At 44.0% G+C, this 18421-nt stretch overlaps 1 long non-coding RNA gene across 1 annotated transcript; it reads right to left on the bottom strand.

Moving 5' to 3' along the window:
• Nucleotides 1–10515: 10515 nt before the first annotated feature.
• Gm38595 lies at nucleotides 10516–18012 on the bottom strand. Its single transcript, XR_878123.2, has 3 exons — nucleotides 17907–18012; nucleotides 15750–15874; nucleotides 10516–11153 (listed from the first exon to the last, which is right to left on the bottom strand). It is a non-coding gene; the product is annotated as a predicted gene, 38595 (long non-coding RNA).
• Between the last annotated feature and the right edge of the window lie 409 nt (nucleotides 18013–18421).

Below are 18421 nucleotides of genomic sequence, written 5' to 3'. Positions count from 1 at the left end.
ATGCAAGCTACTCTATCACTTGACCTAGGGACACCCTACATAAAACAGTGCAGAAAGTTTTGTGTGGAGTATTTGACAAACTGCAAGAAAGTCAAGATGAAGCCTCCCAGGATTTTGCAGCATCACAGTTCTTGTGGCAGAACATTGTTCTCTTATTATAAGACACTTCCTGAGTGTCTACTAGGCGCTGGTAGAGAATTAGTGCTTGACTATAGCACCCCAAGTACAAGATTGTAATTGCTCATTGCAAGTCAGATAATCAAACACATTAAGTTATAAGGTCAGTCACTTAATATTAACAATCTATTGTATTAGAAAAACAGAATTTTCACTTTGGATACAAGAAAGATTGATAGGGTCAAGTACATTATAGAAGCAGGTAGACATATGCCACCTGCATTTGTTAATATATCTCACACTTATGACTTTTTGAGGTTTTCCTATGGCCAACTTATAGAGGAAAGAATAATTTGGGCTTGGTTCTCAGATAAATTAGTATAGCAAATGGATGAACCAAGATCCATCGTTATTATCACATTCCAGTCTCTTTTCTGAAATGGCCTAAAGGAGAGTGGTAAAGTGAATTACCCTTCTGGGGTAGCATTGAAAACAGAAGTGTTGGAGACCAACTAGTTATAGAAGGAGAAATGGTCTCTAAAAGGATGCTCCACTGGACAGCAGTGATTGGCTAGCATGCTGTCATAGAACAGATTATACCTATTTCTTCAAATCCACAGGCCCAAGCCTTAAGCTTTAATACCTGAGAACATGGCCTTATTTGGAAATGTGGTCACTGGTCATGTAATTAGTTAGGACAAGCTCATTCAGGAGTAATATGGGCCCTGACTCAACGTGAAAAATGTCATTATAAAAAGGAATATCGGGCACAGATGCAAATTTAGAAGAAAGACAATGTAAAGAGACACACAGGCATAAGATGGTTACCTATGAGCCAAGGAGAAAGAATGAGAGCAGACATTTCCCACATAGCCTTCTGGATGAACCAACAGCCCCCACCCCTGCCTGTTGCCTTAGTAATGGGCCTCTGACCCCCAAGAACTATAAGCCAATAAATGTCTAAGCTTTCCATTCTATAGAATTTTGTTACAGAAGTCAAAACAAACAAACAAAAAATACTAGTTAACTGGGGGCCTTCAAGAAACATGTTTATAAAGTGAGATTTGCATACCTGGAGAAGAATGCCTGAATGAGGCTATGAAACTGGGCACAAAACTTGAGGTTCTTCATGCCTCAGCACACAGGCACATTTGCTAAGGTTGGCAGGATAACCTTCCTTTTTTATGAAGACAGTCAGAGTAAGTGGTTCCCTAGGGCTGGTGCACTAGCTCCATTGTGGCGTGACTTTTTCTGGGGAGTTGTGAACAAATATAGTCACCCCAGATAGAGCACCGACAGACTGAAGAAATGATTCTGCCTAATTCAAGATGATTGACCGCAATGAGCTTACAGAGTAACTTATGGGAACGTGGGGGAGGGGTTACTTACAGGACTACAAGTCATTCAAAGGCAGCCATGTTATTGAGAAGCCAGCCCAGATAATAGAAGCTGCAGCCCTGTGCCTCTTTGCACAACTTGAAGACAACTCAGTCAGTGTCTATTCCAAGCTTTGTTACATTGTTACATTGTTTTTGCTGGTATAACCATGGTGGGGGGGCATGTGGATATTTTAAATAGTGTTAATTAATTAATGTGTATGCACGTGTTACAGCATGTATGCAGGAATTGGAGGACAAGCTCTGGAAGTCAATTCACTCCTTCTGCCATATGGGTTCAAGGGATCAAACTCAGTTTTCCAGGCGTGGCACTAAGAACTATTATCTGGGACACCATCTCACAGATTTGTCTTGGGAATCTTTGAACTTTCTTAGCTTCCTGAGCCTTGTGGGTTGTAGGAGTTTCTGGAGTCTTATATGTTGTCTGCTCTACATTCCTTCATCCAGAAGGGATACTTCCAACTACAAGGAAATGGCTAAACAACAGCCATGAATGAAGTATTCGTGTGGCAGGGATAGATCCTTAACTAAAGCCAATAGCATCATGTTTCTTCTTTCTCACCAAGACTGATCCAGTACTACCACTGTTGAATGTCTGTCCATTAGCAGTGGAACAGAATGAAGAATCCTCAAGAGGTCAAACTAGGCACTTGGTGACTGTATTAATGTAAATGATTCCTACTACAGATATGGATTTATCTTTCATGTGCATGGTGGCTTCATTGTCACTATTGCTAGCACCTATAGAATGCCAAATCTACCCATAACATTGTGCCGTTCTCCACAGTGTTCCCTCAGATCAAGTGGCATACTTCATGGCAAAGGAGATATAATAATAGACCCAAGAATCACTGTTATTACAAAGTAACAAATCACTCAGTATTAGCATGCCTAATAGAGTAGTTTTATTAAAGGCTTATCTAAGATATCATTATGAATGGCATTACACCATGAGTTTGTATTGATGTCTCATGGGACTCAGCAACCACACAGATACAATAGCTCATTGTATCAGACTGAATAAGAATGGCCCCTGTAGGCTCATATATTTGAGTGCTTCATCACCAAGGAATGGTACTATTTAAAATGATGAGAAAGGTTAGAAGGTATCCTCCTCCTCCTCCTCCTCCCCCTCTTTCTCTCTTCTCTCTCTCTCTCTCTCTCTCTCTCTCTCTCTCTCTCTCTCTCCCTCCCTCCCTCCCTCCCTCCCTCCCTCCCTCCCTTGCAGATAAAGATGTAGCTCTCAGCTACTACTTCAGCACCTGCCTGCATGCTACCATGTTCTCTGCCATGATGATAAGGAACTAAACATCTGAAACAGTAAGCAAGCCCCCAATTAAATGCTGGTGATGGACACTTAGGCTAGTTTCATAACTTAGCCATAGTGACTACTTCTGCCATAAACATTGTTATGCAGCTGTCTCTGTGGTATATTGATTTAGCATCCTTTGGGTAAATATACAGGAGTGATATAGCTGATTTTTGAAGAGACTTCATACTGATTTATGTAGTGGTGCCTGTGTTTACATCCCCACTAGAAGTGAACATGGAATTCTCTTTAATCTACATCCTCACTATAATTTTTCATTAGTTTTCTTAATGATTGTCATTCTGATGAGGGTGAGATGGGATCTCAATGTAGTTTTAATTTGTTTTTGTTTTCTGCCTGTCTTTGCTTCCCCAGTTCTGGAGTTACACACACCACCCCCACCACCACCACCACTACCACCACCACCACCCTCCCACCACCACCACCACCACTACCACCACCACCACCACCACCACCACTACCACCACCACCACCACTACCACCACCACCCCCCCCACCACCACCCCCACCACCACCACTACCACCACCACCACCCCACCACCACCCCCACCACCACCACCACCATGTCTGTTTTATTTTTTTTTCTTTTTCACTTGAGTACTGGGGATCAAATTCAAGGCCTAATGCTTGTGCAGTAAGCACTTTACCAGCTGAGCCATCTCCCCAGTCCCATATGTTACATTCTTGTGTTGACTGCCCTACATTGTTCTGTGCACGCTTGCTCCCAGGGCAACAGAAATGTTGGAGATAAGAGTAGCCTTCAGGAGTCTGGATGAGCTTTACTGGGCAAACAAGGTTTGTGTGATATAAGGCCTGTGAGTAGAAAGCAGATTAGGATGTGGGACAATGCTTCTTGTAGCAATGGAGAAAAGTGTACTTGAAAGGTCACTGAATGTTTTAGCCTCAGAATCTGGGGCTGGAATGGCTTGAGGTGTGGGGAAAGTAGAGATGACTGGACCAGAACACTCTTATTAAAATAAGGCAAAGCTTTGGAGAAGACAGGACAGAATGGACTATAAGATGTAGGGAATATATTGGCTATCTGCTGGGGAGAGAGCAACTCTACCTCCCCTGAAACTGGAGAAAAAGAAGGGAAAGAAGGCAAAAAAAAAATCTATGGGGATATGGAGGAAGCTGGGAGGATGGAAACCTTCAGATGAAGTTTTTGTCTCTTTCTCAAACACAGAGCTGTGGCTGCTGCTGGTATAGTTGGAGGGAATTGGAGGCTGGGACTAGAGAAGGCTCAGGGGGAAGGCTCAGGACAGCTGCTGTGGGGAATTCCAGAAGGATCGAGTTGGGAGTAGCACCTGCCCTACCTGCCTATAGGGATAGGCATCTGTAGCCTTTGCACAGAGTCTGGGGATTTTTGACTGCAGAGTTGGTGCTCCAATTGCACAAGGAATTGCAGCAAATGTACATATACCCTCCATTTGACCCACATTTAGCTTCCCTTCCTAGTGTACCCCCTCAAATGCACCCCATTTCCACCTTCAAACTTCTGCCTAAATTGCTCCTCATGCAAGCAACAACTGGTCTTAGATCCCCCAAGCCACAACCCACATTCTTCAAATCGCAGCCCAAAGCCCCACCTCTAAGAAGCTATCTTTGTGATTAATACCGACCATTCTCCAACATCTCAGTAGCAGCCTGAGACTGTCCCTCTTATCCAATGCACTCCTGTAACTTTTGCTGCTTTCCAAATTTAGCCAGGGCCAGAAGACAGTAAGTGCCTGTGCTAGGGCCCTGTTAGAATGGCATTTCTAAAAGGCAGAGCTGACCCCACTTTCTCCTTCTGACCCTTTTTACTTCACAGTAGGCAAGCAAAACATCACAGTTTCCTTGAAGATCAGTGGTGTCAGAGAGCCCCAGGCCATTCCAGGGCTTCTTAAGATTAGTCATCTTTAGAAAGTCAAGGGAAGGCTTCAGTTTACACAGGAGACCCATGCAGAACTTTGTGCATATGTGTACAAGTGCATTTCTGCACATTTTTTTTTCTAGATAGAAGTTCCATGACTTTTGAAAAGGGAGAACTTCAAAAGACTTGTATCATTTTCCAACCTTTCCTGATACAGCTCATCTTCAGTCAAAAATCAAGTCTAGATCTTCAAATGCTTGCTGCTCCCATGTCTTTAGGCCACTCTCAAGAAGTTTGGTAGATATGTACACTGAACCAGAACCCAATCTATTATCCATAGTATCCCATCCAAAGGATGAAATTAATAGGAGGAAGCTTCCAGGTCTATGACTCTTATAAAAATTAATAAATTTGAACCTGTTGAACTTGTAAGGCCTTAAAAAATCTGTCAAAGATAATATTTCCAGAAATGTGTTCTATAGTACATGACTTTTCCCAGATGTGGTTAGCTATTCAGAGAAACAAAGATCCTGACAGCAAAAATAACTTGGAGGTGTGGATTAGTTGGGGAGTACTTGCCCAGCACGTCTGGTCCTAAGTCCAATCTACCAATTTACCAAAACTACAGCTAGGAGGTTTAAGTAGGTTTGTCCCCCATTTTCAGCAAGACTTCTTAGGACCTTTATTTCAATATATGCTTTGAATTTTCTGGAGATATGGTAAACAATTTTCCCCAGTTAAAGTTACAAAAATTTCCTTTGTAGAGTGTCAGGTAGAAGTTGAGTTTCAAAGAATTGTCCGCAGGTCTAATTCAACTTACTCAATTTACAAAGGTGACAGTAGAAATTCAAGAAGTGACAAGTCTTATCCAAGATCATCTCAAATACTCAAGTTACTAAAGGTGAAAAGGGGTGGTTCCAGAGTCCCTCAGCAAGGGTGAGGTCCAGTGCAAGGTTATAAGATGTAGTTCCAGGATCTTCCCCTGGATATTCCCTGGGATCTTGTTAGAAACTTGGTGTTAGGCTCATTCCTCATCCTGACATTCCAGACTCTGCATTTGAATCAGCTTACTGGGACATTGGATGACACATTCAAGCAAGACAAAGGTGGCATCAGTTATTTATTTGCAGTGTTCTGTTGTCTAGGTATACATTGGAAGCAACTTCATGAGATTTGGGATATTCATTTAGTCCTCATCTAACAGAGAACTCATCTGGATTTAGAAGCCTTTTTAGGGATGAGCAAAGAGTGAGGCAAGGCTCTCTCCTAACTTGACCCTACCTAAGCTGCCAGGCATGCATTCTCTGAACAGACACCTGTATCCCAGAGATGTGCTACATACAATCGGAAACACCTATGCTTGCTCCCTGAATCAGGCAGGGTTCTCCAGAGAAATATAAGATACATTTAAAGGAATTGGTTTGTACAGTTGTGTAGCTAGCATGTTTGAAATTTGTCGAGCAGGAAGCTAGCTGGGAACTCAGACATGAATTGATCCTTCAGTTCTGAGACAGACTTTCTTCTTCCTCGGAGAACTCAGGGCTTATTTTTAAAGTCTTAAGTGGATCAGTTAAGAATAGCCAAACTGCTAAGGGGAATATCCCTTTTGTAATGTCAACCAGTTGCAGATACTTACAAAACTATAACCATGTCACACTAGTGTCTGATGCATTCATTGGGTACCATGGCATGACTAAGTTGAGACATAGACCTGACACTCATGTCAACATTACAGTAACTCTACACCTAGCTCCATTTTTACTGTTGATGAAACTGAGGTGCTCAACGGGTAAGAAACCTACCCAAGGACAGAGGGTAGCCAGAAACAAAGGTAGAACCAGCATATAGATGGCAGAGCTTCAAATGGCTCTTGCTACTTGGCTAGGCTATATCTACAGGTGATATGGCCACTGATAACCTAACATCCAAGGGTGGTCACACCTGAAACCTGGTTCTGGACTTAGGGACTAGTACACTTTCCCATGCCAAGGTCTTGGACTAACAGAAGATATTTCCTAAAGTCAGCACAGATTTGACATCTATCTGAGTAGGAACCCTTCCTGCCCAAATAAGCTTTTTACATGTTGCCCAGGCATGTGTGCTCAATCTTGTTGGATGGAAGTAGTCTCACTGCAAGTTTGAGAAATGAAATCTCCAGACCCTATGCTCCAAGACTGGCCATGCACCATCTGAGCATCTTTAACACCAGACTCCTTCCCGAATACATGCCCAGGTAGACCCTAACCCAGGACTGTGGGTACTGATTTCTAAAGCATCTTCCATACTGACAGCCAGGTTAGCCTATAAGTAGCTATAAGGGGGTCTAAACTTAGATGAAGTCAGGCTGAGAAGTGATGATGTTGCTGACCGTTTGGGCCTGACATGAGACTCTCAAGAGACACTGTAGTATGGTGACATCCTAGAAGACATGACTAACATCAAATTTAGAAAGAAAAGCTGGACTGGGCAAGTCAATTTGGGTAGATTTTCACTGGAAGTCTCAGAAAGATAAGATGAGAAGCCTGGGTTCTTGTTCTTGTACTTGGCCCATTTGGCTCCTTAGAGTATACACAGGTCTCTGCAGAGCAACAGACATTTTTCCATAAATTATTTATTTATTCATTTTTCTATAACTTCTATAAATGTAGTCATGTGGCAATTCTTATAATAATTGTTGGTTGTATGCTAGACCTTGGAAGTGAAGAAGTGACCAAGATCAAATTCATTGCTGTTTCTCTGATGCTTGCAAGGAGCAGAGACCAGAAACAAATACCTCCAAGAGTAGAATATGGAAGGAGGAATGTTTCCAAGCCTAGGGGATTCTACTGCAGCTCTGAAGGGAAGGCCACCACATAAAGAACTGTGGTTAGAACGAGATGCAGGAGGGATTTTTGAGCATGGATGTCCTATTTCTCAACTATGGGCTCTCTACCTCTCTGATATCGCCCCATTATTTCTCTCTCTATTCTTATCTACTACCAACTGGGTTGCTGAATTTTTAAAATAATTTACCCAGAGAACTTAACCAATGACCAGATCCTACACTGGTTTCCTTCAGTGAAATTAGGCAACAAAATTGAGGCCCTTCACAATTTTGAGAGAAGGCCATACCATGAACAACTAGAGAAGCTAACCAACTCTGCTTGGTTTTCTTATCTCCCTGCCAGATAGATACTGCTCCTGGGGATCCCCAACACACGTGATTGGGGTTAGATCAGGGGAAATCAAAAGGGGGGAGATGCTGTAGATGTTGTTGTATTTAGGTTTGAAAGAAGAGGAGATTGAATCAACCAAATTTGGGTCTTCCCTATGTTCAAGCAGCCTGTGTTTTACAAGTTAGGCAAGTGAAGTTTAGGAAAAAAAAAAAAAAAGAATGTGACTCCTCAAAAATCATTTGGTTTTAAAGGGCTTTGGAAGGAAATAGGACCCTGCATTTAGTGTCCACAGTATAAAGTCGTCTGGAGAGCACGAAGGAGCATAAGTTAGAAAGAAGCAGGGAGGGAGCTGATTCACTGGTCTCCATGCACTGAGTTAGGTAGTCTGTATTGAGATGATTCCTGGAAGGTATTCCAGGTATAGACAGCAATGCTGCTCAAAACTACAGAATTCCAAGTTGACATGCCTCCCCTGAGCTCTCTTCTGCTGTGACCCTTCCTGAAAATTAACTTTACATATTTTTTTTTGATATGACAGCCAAAAACCTTTAAAGGTTAGCCTTACGCCCTATCTATCTCTGTAGTAAACACTGTGGGATTATCTCAGGCCATCTCTTTGACCTCCTTGTATGAGAGAAACCTGTGCCTGAAGACACTTACCACTGGGCTAGGTTCTTGTGTCTTTTCTGCCTGGTATCCAGTGCTTTATGCTTTTCTATAAAGTATGGCCCAGGCTATGCTGCATTCCCAGAATTTGGAGCAGAGCCCACAACTTTCCCCAACTCTCTCATGCTGCAACCTATTCACTCTTCTGAAGCAGAGAGTTTATTCTTCCAGCAGCTCATCTTGCTGTCTATTCTACACCAGTAGCAGGACACTAAGATCCACTCTGTGACTGGGCCCATCTCACACTTTCCATTCCTCACATGTGGAATAGGCAGACTTCAGATTCCTGGTACTCTAACTAACTTCCCTGTAATTTTGAACAAGGAGGTCAGCCCTTGTAAGAATTGATGGCCCATTGTCACTACCCAGAAATTCTTAGCAGTCCATCATAAGTTGTCCGGACCATTCCAGGGCTAAATTTGTCAAGTGAGGAATCCTAGGAATCCTTTAGGCTCTCATATTACACCTTGTTATTTTAGGGTCCAGGGAAGAAGGGGTGGAATCTGTGAAATATTATCCCCAGCCTCTATACTGGGGCTGAAGGAGGGGCATCCTTTTCCCCATCCTATCTCCAGTCTTCTCCTTCAGCACCATGGCCACCAGGACCACAAGATGTTTCTGCTATCACAGAATACCAGGAGCATGTGTTGGGGGCTTATGGGGCCCTCTGCTGCTATGGGGCCTTTATGGTCTTTAGCTCTCACCTTTTATCGTACATAGGGAAAGTTGCAAGGATAATCTGGTTTGTCCATCTCCATTCTGGTCATCTACTTTCTAAAGCCTGCCCTCTGACCCTGTTCCACTTCATCTAGTCTCCCTTGCTGTGCTGAGGCTCTTCCAGGTCCTGGGTGGACATTCAATAGCAAGCTAGGAAGAGTGGATAGATTACATGTGGTTTCCCTGCAGTATGTTTCAATGCTATGGAAAGACTGAAATCCCCATTAGAGTTATGGTGCATTCCGCCAAAATCCCTGTGTTCATCAAAGCCAGGACAGAGGCCTGCCTATGCCTAATGATTCATCTCTCATACAGTGGCCCAATGTTACAGGTTGCTGAGTGAGTCACAGGCCTATTTCTATCTAGAAGAAGTGCCCTCCTTGGGATGACTCAGAGCAAAGCCCCATTCTGAGGCTTCTGCTAAGCAGCAGGGAATAATGGGCCTGCTATGGCTCCTTATGAAGCCAGTGGCTAAAGCTCTGGCAGCCAAGCCAGCCTGAGACCAGGGCAGTTGCTTCTGAGCTGCATCCTGTACCCTTGGCAACCATGTAGTAGAGAGACATCATCTCTCTAGGAGAACCTTGGAGAAGAATTTTGAGTGACCCATGGCAAGCCTGCAGAGTCACCAAGAGGAAATGTCTCACCTGGCTTGGCACTGAGCTTGCTACTTCAGAGGGTCTTGGATAAGCTGCTGGGTCTTCCCTGGCCCACTGGCATATCGGAAGGCTAATCACAGGACCTGGCATATGGGATACCGGTGTCTTGAAGGAGGCTGTCCCTTGTCATCCCAGCATACCCCTAAGTGTGTTGTATGGGCCACAGTGGTTGTTCAGGGAAGGTACTTGGTAACTAATTTGAGGGCAAAGACTGCTGACTGCTCCAAGGCTTCTAATCTTGTGAATGAAGAAGTAGGCTCAAATGGGTCGTCAGCACCAGCCTACACATAAATTGGGCCCTGGGGTTGGGGTCCTTTTTCAGATCAACCCTGGTAGCTCAGTGAAGCACTGAGGAAACTGGACATGGCTGACTAAGTGATGGCAAGAGAGGCAGAAAGTGTAGGATGGAGCAGGGAAGGGCCAGTGGAGGAGATGGGAGGGCAAGTATGGTGAGACACATAGAGGAAAATGTCTTCAAAATCTTCCAAAGAATTAGAATTCTAGGATTAAGCATAAATTACAATCAATTTCTAGATAAGACATACCTTGAAAGACAGATTGGTGGCTTGCATGTTCATTGCACCCAAACTTTAATTAAATCCTTTAAAATGAAAACTGGCCCTGCGTTCTACTAATTGGCCTGATCTGGTGAAAGAAGGCCTGTCTAGGACTGCGGTGATTGTGTGTTAATAACCTTTAATTCTGCACTCACATCCAACTCTTCATTACACATTCAAGAAATGTGTGGCACATTGCCAGTCACCACAAAGTGTAAAGGAATGAAACCGCCACAGACTGTCCCTGCCCCTATCTTGGCCAACTGTCTGTGCCCTGAGTTCACTGGGACAATTTGAGGCTATTTTCCTTTGCAGAAGCAAAGATCTAGAAGTTCTTGCGTTTGTTGTAGTGGGCACATTGAAGGAACATGGCTGATGATGTGTGGAGATGTTACTTCCCAATGCTGGCAGCATTACACATGGCTTGTGAAGAGCTGGGAGGCACAACAATGGTCTCATCCTTTGTGGTTCCATTCAGAGAAATCAGGGCTTGTGGAAGTCAGCTCATGAGCCCCACCTCCTTGGCAGGCTACAGTTCTTGAAATAGATATGGGGTTTCTTAGAGTCTCTTCTGTTTAGAGACCCTGGCCAGCTTCTGTCCATTTGATCCTCATGTGTACCTATCATTGCAGAGGGTAGGCATCCAGCCCTTGGAACTATTATCATCATACCAACACTTATACAGGATTCCCAGAAGTATAATCTGCAAGAGAAGACAAGAAAAGATGTGCTGGGGCTTCTGTGGGAGTAGTGGCATAGAGCCTTATTCCTACTCTGAGAAGGGCATTCACTCTCATTTTCAGCTTGGGCACCTCTATGAACTTTGCAGAGGGAGTGGTGAAGGCTGAATTAGATGGAGCGAGGAACTAAACCATTGCAGTTTTCTGATCTTACTGCTCAATCTTACCGGGATTTTTTTCACTGGTAAAAGAAACTAGTCAGTGAAATGTGTGTCAAGAAAATAGTGTCTGAGTCTTCAAGGGACAGCAGTAGATATTCTTTCAGTCACTCAACAAAAGGGCAATGGATACTATAAGTGGAACTGATAGGGCAGTCTGACTTGGTAGCTATGGAGACAGAAGTCCTTGAAGTATCATTTGCTAGGTGCTATGAGAGCACTAAGTGCAAAGCACCGAGGAGCTAAGACAAGAGGGTGATTAAGTTTTCTAGGGTGCAAGCTGCTAGACAAGTAACAACATCACAGGGAGGAGGTGTTGGAACGGAGCTTTAAGGGAGTAATAGGCTTTCCCAGGAGGAGAATCACAGAGCATAATTGATCTAAGTATTTACAGTAGGCTGAGAACAAGGCAGAGACCTATGGCTTTGTCCTTGTTGACCAATTTGACACCCACATGGAAGCTGTGATCAGGGTCTGACAATCTAAAGCCCCAAATGCCTATCTGGAAAAGGAAAGAGTCAGGAGCATTCAAATCTAGAAGTCTGACAACTGATGGCCAACTTGTGCACTTATGCAGGGGCATACATATACACATACACATACACATACATATACACATATATATGTACATATGTGAAGATATGAACAGATTGGCACACCCATAGTTGGGTGCTTGTGCCCAGAAACACAATCAGGTGCATTCCCCCACAAATGCCTATGCACACAGATGTGTACACACAGCATGTGCACAGCACTGTGTGAACTCATCTTGGGGAGACATAAGCAGATAGAAGATAAAGAAAAGAGCAGACCAAGATTCCATCTAAGTCCAACTTGGCAAATTAATGAGTTTATTGAGATTACAAAATATGGACAAAGAGGTACTTGAGCAAGTTTGGGTGACTCCAATGTAGCTGTGTCACCAAAAGTCTCACTGTACTAGATAACTATCTCAGAGCTGCATAGATGGAGAACACCCTCCGGTTAGTTTACCAGACTCTATTACTCTAGCATCTCCCAGGACCACGTGTAGCTTGAATAAAACCACATGGATCTTAGAAGAAGGTGTAGAAAGGTGTCACTAGAAACTCAGGTGAGGGTCTAATGACCCTGTCCAACCCCTCCTTCTATTAGGCAACACCAACAAGCTCAAACTTGACTGCCTCTTTTGTGTAAGTCAGAACTGCTCTATTAAGATGGTAAAAGCTGCTATGCTTGGAAACAGTGTTCTGCAGTACATGGTTAGCCCTCTTTCCTGATACCACAAATCTTTATGCTCCTGAAAAACGAAATGCTCCATTCAATGAATAGAAGTAAAGTCTAGATTAGACTCTCAGTGTCCTAGTTACTGCATAACTTGAGAGGTTCACAAAGGGCATGGAAAATCATGTTCTGGGATTTGTTGATTGGACATCCATTCTCTAGACAGGTCAAAATGTATTCTTTCCTCTCCACTTGTACTTCCCCATCCCCATGGGCCCTGCCCTGAAGTGACAGGAAAGGGACACATGATGAAGGCAGGGAAGGCAGCAATGGCAATCCTAGAGCAAAGGAGGAAGGCTACCTTGAATCTTGCATGTGAGAAAGGTTCTGCATATACATGGGTGTGCGCATCCATGTGAGGTTGTGACTGAGATTTTGAGTGTGCATATGCAAGTGTGTGAGAACATAACTGAAACTAATACAAACCCAAGAATGAAGACAGGTATAGACCCACAAAGAAAAGGCCCAAGGTGGCAGCCACATCATGAAGAGGTAGCACCTGGGTTTTGATCTGAGAGGCAGTATTACCTGGCACATACTCAGGTCTTGCTGCTTGCCGCCTGTACCACTTTCTGGGTCTCCCAAGCTTCTCTTCTAAATGGGATCAATGGGAAGTGCTAGCAGACTGGAATCCTGCCAGGCATGTCAGCTCCATCCCTGTGCCTTGGGGGAAGTCCATTCTTTCCTCTGCCATAGTCTCTCTACCCCCAGAACTTGTGAAAATGAAACACATCACAATACTACCACTGTTAAAGAGAGAAGAGTGGATTTTGAGGTATATGAAGTGTCATTATATCCATTCCATTTCATACAAGTGGCACAGATATACCAATGCCAAATCTGGCCCCATGCTATGGATAGGGGTATGGTCACTTGGGTAGTGGGCATGATCAGAGTGTGCCCCTGTCTTTGGATGCTGACATTTTAGCCAAGGAGCTAGGTTAGATAGAGCTAACTTAATAACTATGTCATCTCTTAGGGTCCTCTGTTCCTGAGACTTCTGAGGTGGCCACTGTGGGGTACCTTAGGCACACCCAGAAAATCCAGGATGTCACCCCCTACAATGTCCAGGATGATGATTTATCCCATTTACAAAGTCATGTTTGCTGCAAAGCCCTCTGTCCCCACATCTGGTACTAAAGGCACTGACCTTCTTATAACAGGGACAGAAGAGTGTGAGTGTCAGTAGCAGGAGGTGTCAGAATGGAAACAAGAGGCTGGAGTGATTCAAGGAAGGGCCATGAGCCAAGGAACACAGGTGGCCTCTAAACACTGGAAAAGGAGAGGAAACAGATTCTGCCTTCTAGCCTCCAGAAGGAATGCAGCCTGCTAGTGACCTGATTTTAGTTCAGGGTGACCCACTTCAGGCTTCTGATATGCAGAACAGTGGAGCATGAATGTGTGCTGCTTTAAGCTACCAAGTTAGTGGTAATTTTCTGTGGCAGCTTTAGGACACTGATACAAAGGAACTGGCAGTTAAGCTCTTACAGGTGTCTACAAATAGTCTCATTTGGTTCACAGAACTATTCTTGTGGCTTTCAGGAACTCTTCTTGTAATGGTCATTTTACAGATGAGGCTCACGGAGGTATAGCCTCTGCTTACCAAGCATAGATATGTTAGCACAAAGACCATATGTAATGGGCCTTCTGGACTCTGTGCCCTCTGCTACCTCACAACCATTGAGAAGAATAACTTGCTGGTATTGGAAGGCAAATTTACAAGGGGTGCTTCTAGTACAAGGGAAGAAAGAAATTGAAAACCAAATTTCAACCAAAGTAGTTTTTTTCCTATCACTGATCCTCTCAGAAGCCCAAGGCTCATGGTTCTCTAATGGTTGTTGGCTTCAGCAGTTATTCAATTTATAACACCCCTTTCTTGACACTATCCCAAGCTTGGCCTGGGTGCCTCTAGGTATAGCATCCACAGACCTATTGAGGCTCAGGGGTGTTTCTGACTCATCTCCTTTCTTGAAATCATGGAATTCTTGAGCATCTGTGCTCCAAGGACCTAGAAGACCTGATAACTCAGGCCAAAGCTTTTGCTGAAGGTCGTCTGACTGGGTCACTGTCATATTGGTAGATCCTAGGACTCCAAGTTTCCAGCAGCTGGCTCTCTCTGTTGGCTAAGATCACTGGCCCTGATTTAAGAGGCAGAAATCCAAAGAGACCTGACTCAACAGCAGGTGCAAGCAACACCTAATTAGCCTAATGGCACGGTTGCCAGCACTACGAAGTGAATTTCTTCCCTGACCCTTGAGAGTCCCATGCCAGCATTGATCCAAGAGGCCTAACTCCCTAGCTGCTTGGATTAACACTGATGAGTTTCCAGCTTGTAACAAGGGTGGTGGCTACATATATCATCTTTACCTTTATAGGCTATCTCTGAGATATACCTAGAGAAGTGCAGGTTAGCAGCAGAGAAGTGAATTTCTTCCCTGACCCTTGAGAGTCCCATGCCAGCATTGATCCAAGAGGCCTAACTCCCTAGCTGCTTGGATTAACACTGATGAGTTTCCAGCTTGTAACAAGGGTGGTGGCTACATATATCATCTTTACCTTTATAGGCTATCTCTGAGATATACCTAGAGAAGTGCAGGTTAGCAGCAGAGAACAAGTCCATGCACATCTGTGTCCTGTTTTTTTCTCTTGCTACCAGAATCTTTCTTTTGGACAATGACAGTGATTTTTTATAACACCATTTAGAGCAACGACCCTGTGAAGGTTACAGTGGCTCTTGTCTCCAGCTATACCTTTTTGGAAATCTTATTGACATTCCCACAGTGGCTGGGACCTTCCTGGACTCAGACTGGCGAGGCTTGGTGCTGTGGGAGCCAGTTCTACCAGCTCTGTCTCCCTTCCACAGCCTTAGCTCTATAGTCAAGAGCCTCTGAACTCCAGCAGATCCCATTGCTAAGCAGAATGGGGATGGGTCCTGTTCCTTAAAGAACTCACAGTCTGGTGAAGTGGATAAGGGAGAGATGAGGCCTTCGAGAAAACAAGAATTGTGAATTATGGCTGCAAAGCCTTCAGCTGCTGGGCAGAACTCTGTGAGGCAGGTCGTGTCAACCCATTTCACAAGTAATGAAAGCTAAACTGAGGGTGAGTTGCCCAATGCTGTTCAAATAGAAAGGAACTGACCCGTGCTGAGAGTCCCAAAGGGTGATACAAAGTCCAGTGCTGCCATTACCCTCTTGTTCCAACTGCTTGAGATATCTGATCCTGATTCTCCTTTGGGAGATAGCATATCTTGGTTTCTGATCGACCTGAAAGATATTTTTCTTCTCTCAAGTAGTTGTCTGTAAATACCTTTTCCCCATTATGTAGCCCAGGCTGACCTTCTGCTTCCATCTATCAGCAGCTGAACTTATTTCCTTCCTTCCTTCCTTCCTTCCTTCCTTCCTTCCTTCCTTCCTTCCTTCCTTCCTTCCTTCCTTCCTCCCTCCCTCTCTCCCTCCCTCCCTCCCTCCCTCCCTCCCTCCCTCCCTCCCTCCCTCCCTTCTCTCTCTCTCTCTCTCTCTCTCTCTTGGTTTTTGGGGGTGTTACTCTTATATGTTTGAATATTTTGCCTGTGTGTATGTCTGTTCATTATTCTCATGCCTGGTATACACAGAGGGCAGAAGAAAGGTTCAGGTCCAGTGGAACTGGACTTACAGATGGTTATGAGCCACCATGTAGGTGCTGGGAATCGACCCTGGGTCCTCTGTAGGAGCAACAAGTGCTCTCAACTACTGATCCATCTCTTCAGCAGGTGTAAACCCCTTCTTAAATGAAGTCGGAGGCTACTTCATGAGAACAATCTTTATGTTTTATTTTATTTTATTTTAATTTTAATTTTTTTCTATTTATTAGGTACTTTCTTCATTCACATCTCCAGTGCTATCCCAAAAGTCCCCCACAACCTCCCCTCTCCCACACCCACTCCCACTTCCCGGCCCTGGCGTTCCCCTGCATGCACTGAGACATATAAAGTTTGCATGACCAATGGGCCTCTCTTTCCCCTGATGGCCAACCAGGCCATCCTCTGATACATATGCAGCTAGAGACACAAGCTCCGGGGAGCACTGGTTAGTTCATATTGTTGTTCCACCTATAGGGTTGCAGACCCCTTTAGCTCCTTGGGTACTCTCTCTAGCTCCTCCATTGGGGGACCTGTGATCCATCCAATAGCTGACTGTGAGCATCCACTTCTGTGTTTGCCAGGCCCCAGCATAGTCTCACAAGAGACAGCTATATCAGGGTCCTTTCAGCAAAATCCCACTAGTGTATGCAATGGTGTCAGCGTTTGGAGGTTGATTATAGGATGGATCCCTGGATATGGCAGTCTCTAGAAGGTCCACCCCTTCGTCTCAGCTCTAAACTTTGTCTCTGCAACTCCCTCCATGGGCATTCCCCTCCCAATTCTAAGAAGGGGCAAAGCGTCCACACCCTGGTCTTTGTTCCTCCTGAGTCTCATGTGCTTTGCAAATGGTATCCTATATCTTGGGTATTCTAAGTTTTTGGGCTAATATACACTTATCAGTGAGTACAGAGAACAATCTTTAAACAAGACATTGGGATATTATAATTTTTTGAGTATGCTCCATAAGCAGAATCATTTTGGAGCATCTCAGAAATTCACATTTCTAATTTGTTCCCTACAAAGACTGAAGCAGAGATTCTGGGAGTAAGACCAGCCAAGACTGGAAACATAATTTGTGGGCCCGATGCAAAATTAAATGTTGGCTTCCATTTTTGAAAAGAATAAAAAAAAAGCATTAAGAATGTCAAGATGGCAACAGCAGAGCAATAAAGCAAGTGTGGGGCTGGCAAAAGCACAAGGCCCTGTGCGATCACCCAGGTGACCGACCCATGATGTCAGGCTTCTGCTTGTCAACTGTGTTGCCACAAGCACTTCAAGTGATTCTGATGCCTGCTGAAGTGTGAAAACTGCTGCACTAATGCTTTTTCAATCTTAACGTGAGGTCTGTTTGCTAAAGAAAATAGCAAAGGAGAAAATTAATTTATAAAAAGCAACAAGCAATCTCACTACCCTGCACTCTCCCTTAGAATACCCTGCATAAGCTTCCCTAATTTTATTAATATTATTTCATGGTATTGGAGATCAAACCCAGGGCTTCTTGCATGCCACTGAGCTTCCCTCCAGCTCCCACAGTTAGCATTCATAGTATCTATACAGCTATACCACGTGCCCTTGGTCCCCATATCCTCTGCTCCCACTTTCTACTGTACTGTAATGGCAAGCTGTTCACCTTTGCCATGTCAGTTGCCCCAGCTTCCTGCCCTAGAGCTGCTTACCTGGAAACATGACTGCTCACTGAAGCATCCCTTGAACTGGTAATCTTTCTTTTTTTCCATGTCCTGGGTAGAAAGAAATCAAGGCACATTCAACTGTGTTCTTAGGAGGTCGCCAAGGCAATCTGATCCCCAATTTTCCACAGTAGTAACAAACTCAGGAACATACACTGAATTGGTTTTCCTTATATATTCCTTTTCAGTATTTCCCCTTAATTTCTCCTTTCTTGCTTCTGAGACTACCTTAAAAGAAACCTGTCTTGGACTCTTTTTGGGTTTCCCACACTTGGTTTATCTTGATATCAATAATGCTTTTTAAAAAAAATACAAAAGACAACATTTAATTTTGCAACAGGCTCACAAATTATGTGGGGATGAAAGCTAAGTAGATAGAGCACTACTGTTTGGCCACTCCCACATGGCACTTGAATCCTGGTTTTTCTGTTTTGTGGAGGTATATTAGTCCTGGCATAAAGGTTTTCTGTATGTAGGTGAATTTTTCAGCACAGAGTCTCTCA

This window comes from Mus musculus, chromosome X (assembly GCF_000001635.26).
Source record: "Mus musculus strain C57BL/6J chromosome X, GRCm38.p6 C57BL/6J".
Taxonomy (NCBI): domain Eukaryota; kingdom Metazoa; phylum Chordata; class Mammalia; order Rodentia; family Muridae; genus Mus; species Mus musculus.
Note: the sequence above shows the minus strand (reverse complement) of the source record. Positions and strands in the feature narration are given on the sequence as shown.